The sequence below is a fragment of the Nicotiana tabacum genome, chromosome 21, assembly GCF_000715075.1.
Source record: "Nicotiana tabacum cultivar K326 chromosome 21, ASM71507v2, whole genome shotgun sequence".
Classification (NCBI taxonomy): domain Eukaryota; kingdom Viridiplantae; phylum Streptophyta; class Magnoliopsida; order Solanales; family Solanaceae; genus Nicotiana; species Nicotiana tabacum.
The window spans coordinates 15,224,224-15,238,530 of record NC_134100.1 but is presented as its reverse complement, the minus strand read 5'-3'; positions in this window follow the sequence as shown (position 1 = coordinate 15,238,530).

Below are 14,307 nucleotides of genomic sequence, written 5' to 3'. Positions count from 1 at the left end.
TACATAAGGAAACCGAACTCTGGAAGGGACTACTCAACTCACGCTGCTAATATGGACTTTCCTCAGAAAATGGAAAACAAGACACACAAAAATTAGAATACAAAAAACTGTACTCAACATCATACTGTTGCGGCGTGCAACCCGATCCAAACAACATACCCATGGAGGCGTGCCACCCGATCCACACATAAAATTCACCTAAGGAGTTACACACCGAGTTAGATTGCTCATTACAACAAAATACCGAATATCGGTCACAAGCACGCTATGTGCATAATACCATCCCTGGGGAGACATATAGCGATGTAAGCTACAAACTCAAGCACGACTGAGGTGCGATATATGATCTGAATCTCAAGAGCCATTCTGCTCATATAACATCATCTCTACGCGGAACCTCAACACCTAAAAAATTCACCAAGCCGTCTCACAACTCACACGACGCAATATATCATTACATGAAATAACTGACGATGAGATAATACCGCGACTACTTTTCCATAAGAGCACATTGCTAAAATGAACACATCTGGCCTGATATAGAGCCCATATTCACATTTAAATCCATCCACATACATCAAGCTGATTCTGATCGCACTGAACTAGGCTAATAACCTTTCAAAGGTCCATAATCACCCCCTTTTTCTCATAACACACAAGAACAACCATCATAACCGAAGTAGTCCTCCACAGTCCACAACCCAATAACCGAGTACCCTCCAGGAATCAATTCTCAATTTAATGACATCACTACAATCTTTATACTTGGTTTAACTCTTCAATCAATCAAGTGGCTACATGACACACTTCCCGTGGGGCACGCTCCCACAACCTTCCGCAACAGATAACAGGTCTGTACATCCAAAGCACTAGCCACGCTAACGCTGAAAAGCGATCAAGAATCCTAACCAGGATGCAAAGCCTTTTTCACCAAACACCGATCTCAAGTGACGCTAAAGACAATACCAAATTACTTTAAACATCGAAACTCCTTTCCTGCTCATCCGAGCTCGTGACATTCTTGTAAACGCCGAACTGCAACCTTGATCCTCATTTCAAATTCCATACCACTCACTGCACCCAACATGTCAATATACGATAGAACACGATTTCTCATCATAACTCCGGAACCACTAACAAATTAACACTTCATCATATAAAAACTTTTCACTTAACTCACTCCAAGAGAACCATAACAAAACACAGGTGAACTCCCATAACCGTAGAATATGCAAATCTCTAAGTAGTGGTCTAAGACACAATACCCCTTTCGGGATCCGCTACACATAACAGGCCATAACAGCAGAATACTTCTGAATAACATCAATTACGGCGACTGACAAGCTTACCACGTACCGTCACAAATTAATTGCATAACTTGATCACGCTGGAGGAACTGATCACTACCACCAATCTGCCAATTCAACTATGGCTAACCAATCTATCTTCTTCCAATTTATCCTTGATTACCTTAGAAATAATAATAACTCCATCCAACACATAACACGCTCCATCCGCACTCATCCCGAGTGACCTTGAATCACGAGACCATGCTCTCTCAAATCCCACGAACTGTTTCATACCTCCCAAATGCTACACTGCAAGTCAAAACATCATAGAACATTTTGGGCCTCTTCTCATAAGCCGCTACAAAGCTTGATTCTTAACCGTACCTATAGGCTCGAAATCATTAGGCACCACATTTTACCCCTTTAAATCCACTAGGACCGTTGTTGAGAGCCACCCGCTCTGACTTGGCCACGAATGTAATCAACTCTATGAATCTTCTAGCACATGAATACCCTCTCGACGAAGCACCTGGCAGAATCACTTCCCTTGGAACCTGCATCTATACAAGGCATAAATCCTGAATCCTTCCCCAAGTCTGAACATGAGCCAATAAGGCCAACCATGTCACTCCTTTAACAATTTCTTTGCTCAATTTACCACTTATGTTCTTTTCCCGCAGCTAAAATAACCCATCAATATGCTAGCTCCTTTTCGTTATATCAAATCTCTTATCGCATAATAGCTCATACTTCAAATTAAATCCGTAGACCCCAATCACCAATCGCTAAAATTCCCAAATCATTCCAAAACTCTCCATAAGGTGCGTAGTCATCCTACCACAAATCCCATATGCAACTCCGCCACTCTCCCACTTTGGCAGAACTTACCCCTTTGATCGACTACTCGACTTTTGCTTCTTATACCTGGCCTTCTAGAAATTTAACCACCGCTTGACACTTCCCACATGTCCTTCCTCATCCTTTGGTGCTCGGTTGTTGCCTTAATAAAATCTACCTTCGTAGCACTTGAACTCACAAATCGCTACTACATTAAACCTTTCCGGGGATCATCTTTCTCGAGCCATCGACATTAGAAACATCGACTCAATCTTGAACCACCACACCTCGTGATATCCAACAGTCGTTTCTCCAATATTATTTCACAACATCCTACCCCAAGGGCGAATTGCAGAAGACCATAACACCGGCGAACTTAACACATACAATCGAGGACGGTGACACTACATCGCAGATAAAAATTCTGCCATGCTCGCAAATACCAAGTCCCATTACTTCATCCACCTAAATCTAAACATTCTTAGTCCGATTGCCTTTCCCCTGCCGAGAATAAAATACCGAATCTATAGATCATGCATTGAGTAAACCTCCCTTCAAGTCATTCACTGCCCCTGACACGTAGGTAAACATCCTACCATCATATCAATACTGCGGAACAATCCTTCATAGCATCATGGCAACTTGTGCCTAGCCTCAGAGCTCTCAAAAGTACCGCTACTGAGCTGAAACGACATAATATCCTTCCACAAGGCGACGATAATAGCTCAGGCAACCCCGCAGGAAGAAACACCCCGCACCACATTCGTAGTGTCATTACAACTCTTCAATTATCGATTTATAACCATCGGTTCGCGTCGCGTAAGATTGAGTAGGGAGGAGTAAGGGCATAAGCCTCGAGGAATCAAATCGCACGATGAGGAATCAAGAAGGGAAGTACTCCTAACAGCCCTGTGTTCTCCCGAAGATAAGTACAAATGTCTCTGTATCGATCCGCGAGACTCTACTAGAATTGCTCATGACTCTTGAGACCTAAGGGAACCTAGTGCTCTAATACCATATTGTCACGACCCAAAATCCACTAAGGGTCATGATGGCGCCGGACACCACTGTCAGGCAAGCCAACCAAAATACTTAATTAAATTCTCGTTTTAATAATTTTGAAAACTATGATTTTCCTTCAATTTTACCAGTAAAAGATAATCGTTTCAAGTCAAATATGAATGTTAAGCAGTTAATACAAGATACCCCATAATCATCCCAGAAGTCGGTGTCACAAGTGCATGATCATTTACTAGGGAATGAAATAAAATACGGTAACTATCCGGAATACAAGGTGGACAAAAATGAAAGTATAGTACAATACTCTAAAGGGGACTCTGCTGTTGCGGGTCGTCTCGATAAAATGCATCTCACATAAGTCTCCATATCAACCATGCCGCTATGCACTAAGCCACTAGACATATATGAACCTGTGCAACAAAAATGCACAGCAAGTGTAGTATGAGTACGAAAATAACGTGTACCCAATGAGTATCTCATCTAATCTCGAAGAAGTAGAGACGAGAGGTCGATTTCGACACTTACTAGTGGTCCAATAGTAATATATTATTAATGCGGATAATCATAGATTTATTAAGAACGACAGTAATTTCAAATAAGTCACGAACAGGTAAAAGTTCCTTCTTATTTTAAAAGTCTCCGGGTTCATAATATATAAATTTTCAATTATCTCAAGTCAGGGAGAGCAAGTATCAATATCAATAAATCTCAAGGCAAGCAATACAAGCATCCGCAAATCATGTCGAGGTCGTACGACCCGATCCAATGATATTTAAACCGTGCACTGCCAGAGTGTCGAATGGCGTAAACCATAGATGCATCTATTTAATCTGTCGAGGCGTTCGGCCCGCTCCAAAATTAAACACATACAGACAGTCAATCAAAAAGTGAACAGGGAACAATTATCCAAAGAAAAGCCAATTCTCTTTTTACAATTTTATAAAAAGAAGTTTAATCCTTTTAGAAATTCATTTACCAATTCGATAGGATTTAAGCAATTCATCTGTCAACAAGGTTACAAATACTCCAAGTATAACATGCTTTTGGGTCCTAGACTACCCAGACTTACATATAATAGTAGCTACGCACGGACTTTCGTCACCTCGTGCGTACGTAGCCCCTGCAATTAGAAGCACATAATTAATTATTTCTCCTATGGGGACAATTCCCTCTTACAAGGTTAGAAAGGAGACTCACCTCGCTCCGAAGATCCACAATCGGCATTCCTCATCCTTCCGAAGACTCGAATTGATGTACAAAGCTCCAAAGCTATCCAATAATAATACAAATCCATTAGTATATGATCAATTAACCCTAACGATCCAATTTATAACAATTCCTAACCTCGATCGAAAAGTTGACCAATACGCCCTCGGGCTCACGTGCCCGGATTCTGAAATTTATTGATTATTAAATTTACCCACAACCTCACGAACTCAAATATATAATTTACTCTTAATTTTCTACCCAAAATCGCGATCAAAATCCAAAAATACCATTTCTAGGTCTTTCCACCAAAACCCCAAATTGCTACCAATTTTATGCTCAATTCCGTACATAATCAATGTATTTAACTCAAGATAGGTGGGGATAGCTTACCTTGTCGTTGATGATGAAAACCCCCTCTTGAAACCCTCCAAGAATTGCCCAAGCCAAGAGAAAGATGAAAGAAAATGGCCAAATCCCGACTTTAAAACAACCCACTGCCTCCAGCACTTTCCGCACTTGCGGTCTCTTGACCGCTTCTGCGGTTCCGCAGGTGCGGACCAAACACAACTTCTGCGGTCCAGGGCTCCCCCGGCCTATTCCGCTTTTGCATCTTCTCCTCCGCAGATGCGGTCTCGCATCTCCGGCGAAATGACCGTATCTGCGGTCCCAGCTCTCCCCCACCAATTTGGCATCTGCGACCATAGTGCCGCTTCTGTGGCTCCGCACCTGCGGCCCTAGTCTCGCAAGTGCGGTTACACCAGCAACTAGCAACTTCAGCTTTTTCCAAAATTCCATTTTCGATCCGTTAACCACCCGGAATCCACTCGAGGCCCCCGGGACCCCAACCAATCATACCAACCAGTCCCAAAACACATTACGGACTTACTCGAGGCCTCAAATCATATCAAACAACGCTAAAACCGCGAATCGACCTCCAATCCAAGCTTTATGAACTTTAGAATTTCAAACTTCTACTCTCGATGTTTAACCTATCAAATCACGTCCGATTGACCTCAAATTTTGCAGACAAGTCATATTTCAACTTCCGAAATCGGAATCCGACCCCGATATCAAAAAGTTCACTTACGGGCAATCTTCTCAAAAACCTTCAAGTTTCTATCTTTAGCCAAATGACTCCAAAATGGCCCACTGACCTCCGAATTCACTTTTGATCGCGCTCCCAACACTAGAATCACTATACGGATCTATTCCCAGACTCGAAATCCCAAAAGGACATTGATAACACTGAAATGCACTTCAACCCAAACTTATGAAATTCCTTCAAAATTCTAACTTCCACAATAGGCGCCAAAACATTCCCGGGTCTTCCAAAACCCGATCCGGACATATGCCCAAGTCCAAAATTATCATGCGAACTTATTGGAACCTTCGAATCCCGATTCCGAGGTCGTTTACTCGAAAATCCAATCTTAGCTAATTCTTTCAACTTAAAGCTTCTGAAATGAGAATTCTCTTTCAAATCAACTCCGAACTTCCCAAAATTCAATTCCGACCATGCGTACAAGTCATAATACCTGAAGTGAAGTTGCTCATGTCCTCAAACTGCTGAACGACGTGATAGAGCTAAAAATGACCAGTTGGGTCGTTACATCTTTTCTCTGACTCAGGTACTTCCTTCTTATGCCCGTTCGAGAATGAACGGTTGTTTTAAAGGTGGAGAATGTGATGACCTTCAGTAGTTTTGGAAGTAAATTTTGTGTTCTGAGACCTTAAAACCTCCTTTTTGTCTAACCTCAATTTGCGTGCGCAGTCTGGGTGTATTCGGGAAGCCATTATGTGAAAATCTGTGAAAATGATAAATTTTGCTTTTAAAATGAATTTAAGTTGACTTCGGTCAATATTTTGGGTAACCAGATCCGGACTCGTGATTGGACGGTCCCAGAGGGTCAGTAGGAAAATATGGGACTTGGGTGTATGCCCGGAATTGAATTCCGAGGTCACAAGCCCGAGAAATGAATTTTTGAAGAAAATTGTTTAACCGAAATTATAAGAGTTTTAGAAATTTGAATGTGTTTGAATTTGATGGTATCGGGCCCGTATTTTGGTTCCGGAGCCTGATCAGGCCTTATATGGCATTTAAGTTGAGCCTGTAAAATTTGGTAAGAAACGGAGGTCATATGACGTGATTCGGAACCTTAGTTGTAAAATTTAAAACTTTGAAAGTTCTTGAGATTTTCTTTGATTTTGATGCTAAACTTTTAATTGTTGAGGTTATTTTGATGATTTGATTGCGCGAGCAAGTCCGTATGATGTTTTTAGGTTAGGGTGCATGTTTGGTTTAGAGCGCCGAGGGCTTGGGTAAGTTTTGGATAGGCCTCAGAGTGCATTTAGACTTAGAACATGACAGTTGCAGGTTCAGAGAAAATTATAGGTCTCTGAAACCAAGCTCCGCGGTCCACTATGGGGTCTTCGCGACCACGGTGGGATTTGTGCGGTCAGCGGTGAGCAAGGCTGAGTCTTTGCGGCCGCGCTCGATATTTCGCGGTCCGCGGTGGAGCTCCGCGGCCGCGGTCCTTTTTATGTGGTCCGCGGTGAGGGTCTGAGAGGAGTATATAAACGGGACTCTTCAGCTATTTTTTAATTTTCAAACCCTGAAACATAAGAGGCGATTTTTCAAACATTCTTTTTTCCCCAAAACACTAGTAAGTGATTTTAAACTTATTTCTTTCGCTCCTTAACTTCTTTTTACAAGATTTCATCCTACAATCTAGGGTTTTCATGATGTTATTGGGAATTTTGGGTAAAACCTAAGAATATTGAAATTTGGGGATTTAGACCTCAAATTGAGGTCAGATTTCAAAACCAACTATATATCCGGGCTCGGGGGTGAATGGATAATCGGGTTTTGGTCCGAATTTTGGGTTTGGACCAAGCGGGCCTGGGGTCAATTTTTGACTTTTTGGGAAAATCATTGGAAAACCTATTCTCATGCATTAGAGTTGACTTATTTAGCATTTACTAATATTATTAAGTAAATTGTGACTAAATATTAGCGAATTGGAAGTGGAACCAAGAGGTAAAGCGGTAGTTGAGGCTTGATTGTGTTCCTGGCTTCGAGCTAAGTGTTTGGTCTAACCTTAACTTGAGGGATTAGGAGTTGAGTCTTATTTGCTATGTGTTAATTGTTGAGTACGATATATAGGTATGGTGACGAGTATCTATACATTTGTGTCAAGCATGCCCGTGAGGCTTATACTATGATTAATGTGACTCCGTTTCATATTGTTCATGCGTTATATGATAATTTCTATTGATGAACAAGACTTGTGGAAGTATTATTGGTAATTGAACATTGTAGAGCTTTGGCTCAAGTTGAGAATTGAGTTGTGAAGTAAATGTGGAAAAGAGAAGAGGTTTATGATATTATCTCCCTTGCCGGGATGTCATTACTCATGATATTGTTTTCCTTACTGGGATGTTGTTGTTATACTATTGTTCCCTTGCCGGGACTTTTTTGTGATATTATTGATTCCCTTTCCCAAATTGCTTTGTGATTGTTTCTTGGGTGAGGAAGAGTGTAAAGCACGAAGGGTGATGTCGTGCATGATTTTGAGAGTGTTAATGCACGAAGGGTGATGTCGTGCCAATATTGTGAGGTAAAAGCACGAAGAGTGATGTCGTGCCACACGATGTACAATGCCGTGCCATGATACGAGTGATAATGCATGAAGGATAATTTTGTGCCATGATTTTGTGAGGTAAAAGCACGAAGGGTGATGCCGTGCCGATTATATTGATTCTTATGGTGAGGACGAGAGTAAAAGCACGAAGGGTGATGTCGTGCACTTGTTTGATTTCTGACTCTTGTTGAAAATTTAATTATGGAGTTCTTTACACATATCTGTTGTCTTTCTGTTGTTTCCCCGCAGTATGTTTCCCCCTCCTATCCTTAACTGTAAATTTCTGCCTTTACTTTTCCGCCGTATATGATTTAACTACACAGATTTATTTGGTAGTCCAATCCTAGCCTCGTCACTACTTCGTCGAGGTTAGGCTAGACACTTACCAGCACATGAGGTCGGTTGTGCTGATACTACACTCTGCACTGTGTGCAGATCCCGGTGCTGTAGTTTTTGGACCGCAGTGAGGTTGCTACTTTCAATCCACCAGGCGACCCGAGGTATTCCTGCAGGCGTCCGCAGGCCTTGGTGTCTCCTTCTATCTTCCCGTTTTGTTTCTTTTATGTATTTCAGAAACAGCTTGTATTTATCTTTCGGACCCTTATTTGTAGTACTCTTAGACAGTCTATGAAATTGTGACACCAGATCCGGGTAGCTTTTGGTTTCTGGATTTGAATTGGTATTAATACTAAATTGTTACATTTCATTTTCCGCTTTATTATTTCTGTTGTTTATACAATGTTAATTCACAACTGCTAAAAAATTAAAAACAAATAATTGTAATGGTTGGCTTGCCTAGCTTTCACTAGTAGGCGTCATCACAACTTTCGAGGGTGGGAAATCCGGGTTGTGACAACGCCCCGGACACGCCTAACGCTTAGCGTACTGGGCTTGCCTAATAGAACTTTATGCAATTGTATGTAACTAACCTTGTAAATCCTCAAATTTATAAATCGCTGACTATTCAAAATTATTTTTTTCTTAATCATAAATCATTAAGTTGAGAGTATTTTATGTCATAATTAAAATAAAAATTATTGCACATTATCCACTAAGACTGTTATGATAGTTAATTTTAAATAAATCTTTTATTTAAAAAGTATTTATTTATAAACTTTTGTTATGTGTTTACTGTATAATAGTCCACACTTTTTTTGTAACTATTTTTTCAAATATTATTTTTTCACGTTTACGAGATACAATACTTATTAATTTAATAGCTAGTAACTATTTACGAATAATTAGTTATCATGGTATTGTATGGTGAATTATGTGTCACTTTATTAACTTGTTGAAACTTAAAAATAAATGTCGCTAGAGAATCATTTTTAAACTGTGAATTATGTTTTTATATAAATTCTCTTTCAAATAGAAAGCAAATTAAATAAAAGGAGTATTTTAAGAAAAATATCAAATCATAATATCGAAATTCTTTCAAAATTCATTACTTCTTAAGAGATACATATAGGATTTCGTATCGAATACATTACTTTTGATGTTTGAGTTGTAACGACGTTGCAGCTAATTTGCATATTATGATATATGTCATACTTTTCGTATTATTCATAGTTGAATTATAATTTATAAATATTTTAAATAGATTATTTGTTATAATTTTGTGATTTTAATGTAATTTTTATAATTATTTTTTTATTTTATACTATCTTAAAATTCTTGAAATTAATAAAATTTAAAGATCCGCGGAACTTACGTCTCATGTCTCGGGGCTTACGCCTCGCCTCGTTATAGGTAAAATGTCTCGTCTCACGCCCCCGCCTTTTAAAATATTGTTCCAATATACTATCTAGACATGCTTAGGAAAAATTCTACGGCCAATGGAATAAATAGACTACAGGCCTTTTCCTCCATAATTTTTGTGAAATAATGCATCTTTCAGGATGTAACAATTGGACAACAGCTCTGATGTCCCTTAGGCTCGCTTGATGCTGTCATGACCCCAAAATTCCTCGTGATGACACCTACTTTCTAAACTAGGTAAGTCTAACATTTTCTGTAATAACATGGATATTTACTAACTTTAAATTAAATTACTCTGAACAAATTGCAATTCCCAAAACCTGTTGTACAAGTCATAAGCCTTTCTAAGAGTAGTTATACAAAATAAATACGTCACTATTCCGAAACAAAAGGAACATATGAAAATAAGTACAACTGAAGGTGACTCCGAGACCTGCGAACGCTGCAACAGGTTTACCTTGTGTCTTCACCGCAACGACCCGCACAACTACTATCGACCAAATACCTGGATCTATACATAAAAATGTACAGAAGTGTAGTATGAGCACACCACGGCGATACCCAGTAAGTATCAAGACTAACCTCAGTTGGGTAGTGACGAGGAACAGTCAAGACACCTACTGGTCAAATGAAATGAATAGGATGGGATAATAAAATATCGAGATAAAAATAACGAGGTAATACCAACAGCGGAGAGAAATCAAAATACAAACAGTAGGAACAATAAAGGGAGAACACAGGTAATAACTAACGATAACCAAGCAAATCAACACTGGCATAATAGGAACAAAGACAAGTAAGAATGTTCTCAAATGAAGAAGGCAATGTCAACACAACCAATCACATCATGACTAGTACACAATCCCGACCATCTCAACCCTCGATTTCTCATATCATAATCTCAACTTCCGAACCTTCAGCACACATGGCACCTTGTGCCCGCATATTTTCCCATCTCACTTTTAACAACAAAATCCACATGTTATACATTACATAATGTCTGTATAAATGCACTCAAGATGTTCAAGAAATCTCATTTACATAATATAAAGTAAATTACAATTTCTAAACTAATTATGAAAAACCAGCGAGAAAAGTTGAAGTTGTTTAATATAATTAAATGCTAGCAGTATGAAGTAATACAGGATAATAAGAATAACAACGGCTATAGTAGAGACAAAATAATCACAGAAGGAATATAGCTCAATACAGAGATAACAATCGGGGATCTCTCAGTATCCGAGGATCTCTTAGTATCCTCAATATGTGTGCTGGGGATCTCTTGGTATCCCGAGGATCCTTTGGTATCCTCAATATATGTGCTAAGGATCTCTTGGTTTCCCGAGGATCTCTTAGTATCCTCAATATATGTGTTGGGGATCTCTTGGTATCCTCAATATATGTGCTGGGGATCTCTTGGTATCCCGAGGATCTCTTAGTATCCTCAATATATATGCTGGGAATCTCTTGGTATCCCGAGAATCTCTTAGTATCCTCAATATATGTGTCGGGGATCTCTTGGTATCCTCAATATATGTGTCGGGGATCTCTTGGTATCCCGAGTATCTCTTAGTATCCTCAATATATGTGGTGGGATCTCTTGGCATCCCGCACTACAGTCCATATCAATATAAATGTACATGTCCATGGCATCACCCTTCGTGCTTTATCACTCTTCCTCACCCAAATAGTAGAAACAACAACATCCCGGCAAATGAATCAATCAATAGAAACAATAACATCCCGGCAAGGGAATCAACGATAGAAACCATAACATCCCGGCAAGGGAGTCAACAATAGAAATAATAACGTCCCGGCAAGGGAATCAACAATAACATCCCGACAAGGGAGTCAACAATAGAAACAATAACGTCCCGGCAAGGGAATCAACAATAGAAATAATAACATCCCGGCAAGGGAGTCAACAATACATAATAAGGGTCACGGAAAAACCAAGAAGCACGATGACCTCAACAAAACAACAAGACATAATAAGCACGTGATATCTACACCGATAACCACAACAATTGGACATGTAACATATTTGCACGAAGTCATAGAGGAACTTACAATCAAGGAGTATCAAGAAAATAAGGAAGGCAATCACTTCAATTAAGACAATTAAGGGTCAATGTAATACGTAGAATTAAAGGAAAGCTAATAACGTCATATGGAGCACAGAGAGGCAATTTAAGCATTTAGGAAAACCAATTATAACGGGCTACTTTTCACATAATGAACATAAGGACCTAAGAACCCTAGAGCAAATTTCTCGCAAATAAGTCCGAGCACCCACTCGTCACCTCGCATGCACTGACTACAATTAGCATAGAAGACTCAAATCCTAAGGAGAAGTCCTCCACACAAGGTTAGGCAAGATACTTACCTCAATCCGGCCAATTCAATACTCAATTTAGCTTTTCCTTTACTAATTTATCAACGCTCGGCTCAATCTAGCCAAAAACGACTTAAATACATCAAACAATGCAAGAGAAAACAATTTCAATTGACAAAACTATAATTCTTATACAATTTGCAAAAAGTCAACTCCCCGGGCCCGCACCTCAAAACCCGACAAAATTTACAAAATCGAACACCCATTCCGCTACGAGTTCACTCATACAAAAATTATCTAACTCTGATACCATTTGATAATTCAAATCATCATTTTACATTTTTGAAAGATTTCACAATTTTTCCCCAAATTTTCCTTTAGATTCTCATTAATTTGATGTTAAATCTAAGATATAATCACAAAATATAGTTGGAAATTGATTAGAGACACTTACCCAATGATTTGGTAAAGTTTGGGTCCTTGGAAAATCGTCCATGGAGGTTTAGGGTTTGAGAAAATTAAAAAATGGGTGAAAATCTCGTCAAAAACCTCACTTAACAGACCTCAGATGTCGCATTTGTGACCCAGGGTTCGCATTTGCGAACCCCTCGCAATTACGAACAACACAGGGCTGGCAGAAGTCGCATTTACGGCAAAAATCTCGCATTTGCGAACTGGGCATCGCAAATGCGATAAAAAGTTTGCATTTGCGACCACACTAGAACCAGCAATTTTTCTTGACACGAAAATGAGCATAACTTCCTCATACAATGTCCAAATTCGATGATTCTTTTTCCTATGGCTTCGTAATTTTGATACGGATCTAATGGTTCAAACAAAACTGAATTTGGATCTCATTGCACAATATGGTATTATTTTTGCTTGAAGAAACGACGATGAAGCATCCAAAAACAAGCGCAACATAGCCTAAACCTATCTGAAACTCACCCAAGCCCTCGGGGTTCCAAACCAAACATGCACGCAAGTCTAAAAACATCATACGAACTTGCTCGTGCAATCAAATCATCAAAATAACATCAAAAACTATGAATTTAACCTCAAGACTCATGATTTTCTAACTTTTCAACCGAACGTTCAAATCACGTCAAATCAATTCCGGTTTTCACGAAATTTTACAGATAGGACTTAAATATCATAACAAACTTGTACCGGGATCCGGAACCAAAATACGGGCCCGATACCAACGAGTTCAAACATTAATTCATTTCTTTATTTTCTTTAAAAACTAGCACAACAATTTTCTTCAAAAATTATTTTCTAAGGCTAGGGACCTTGGAATTCAATTCCGGGCATACGTTCAAGTCCCATATTTTACCACGGACCTTTCGGGATTGTCAGAACACAGATCCGGGTTTGTTTACCAAAAATGTTGACCAAAGTCAACTAAAAACCAAATTTTAACTCTAAAAATTACTATTTTTTTTTTTCATATTTTCACATAAAAGCTTTCTGGTTTCATGCCCGGACTGCGCACGCAAGTCGATACACATAATATGAAGCTACTCGTGACCTCAAACTGCCAAACCGGACAAAATTGCTCAAAACGACCAGTCGGGTCGTTACAGATACGAGGGATAAGGGATAATTAATCCTGAAAATCGGAATTATAATCCCGGAATTAAATATGAGATGAGTTTCGTTTCGTTGGGATAAAATCGTGGTATAACTAATTCCGATTAGTTATTCCAGGATTGTAGTGTTTTTTTATCCCTATGGGAAGGTGGGATAACTAATCCCGAATAATTAATCATGGGATACCTTGTTTCCCAACCAAACAACCCCTTAAAAGTCTATCATCTTTGCAGGAAACATCTTTAGCCAACTTTGGGTGCTCACCTTGTCAAGAAAAGAGTGAGAAAGTGTCTTCTTTCCCTTTAAGATGAGGACCCAAGCTAGATAAGACAGCTGCTCTATTATGTTTCAACAGCACTACATTTTTCAGCTTTTCTATAGATAACACACCAAGAACTACAAGGTTTCATCAGTGGACTGTTGTGACCATTTCCCTATCTAATGTAAAGAGAAAGATGACTGACTCTACACGCGAGCAAACACTCTCAAGGATCGTTATTCAACTTGATCCTAACTAGTTCAGGCTCTGGAATCTAACTGCACATTCATTTTCAGGATTGCAGAACGATAAGAAAGCTGAACAAAGAGAGAGACGTTTCTGTTTCTGGATTATAATCTGGAAGTA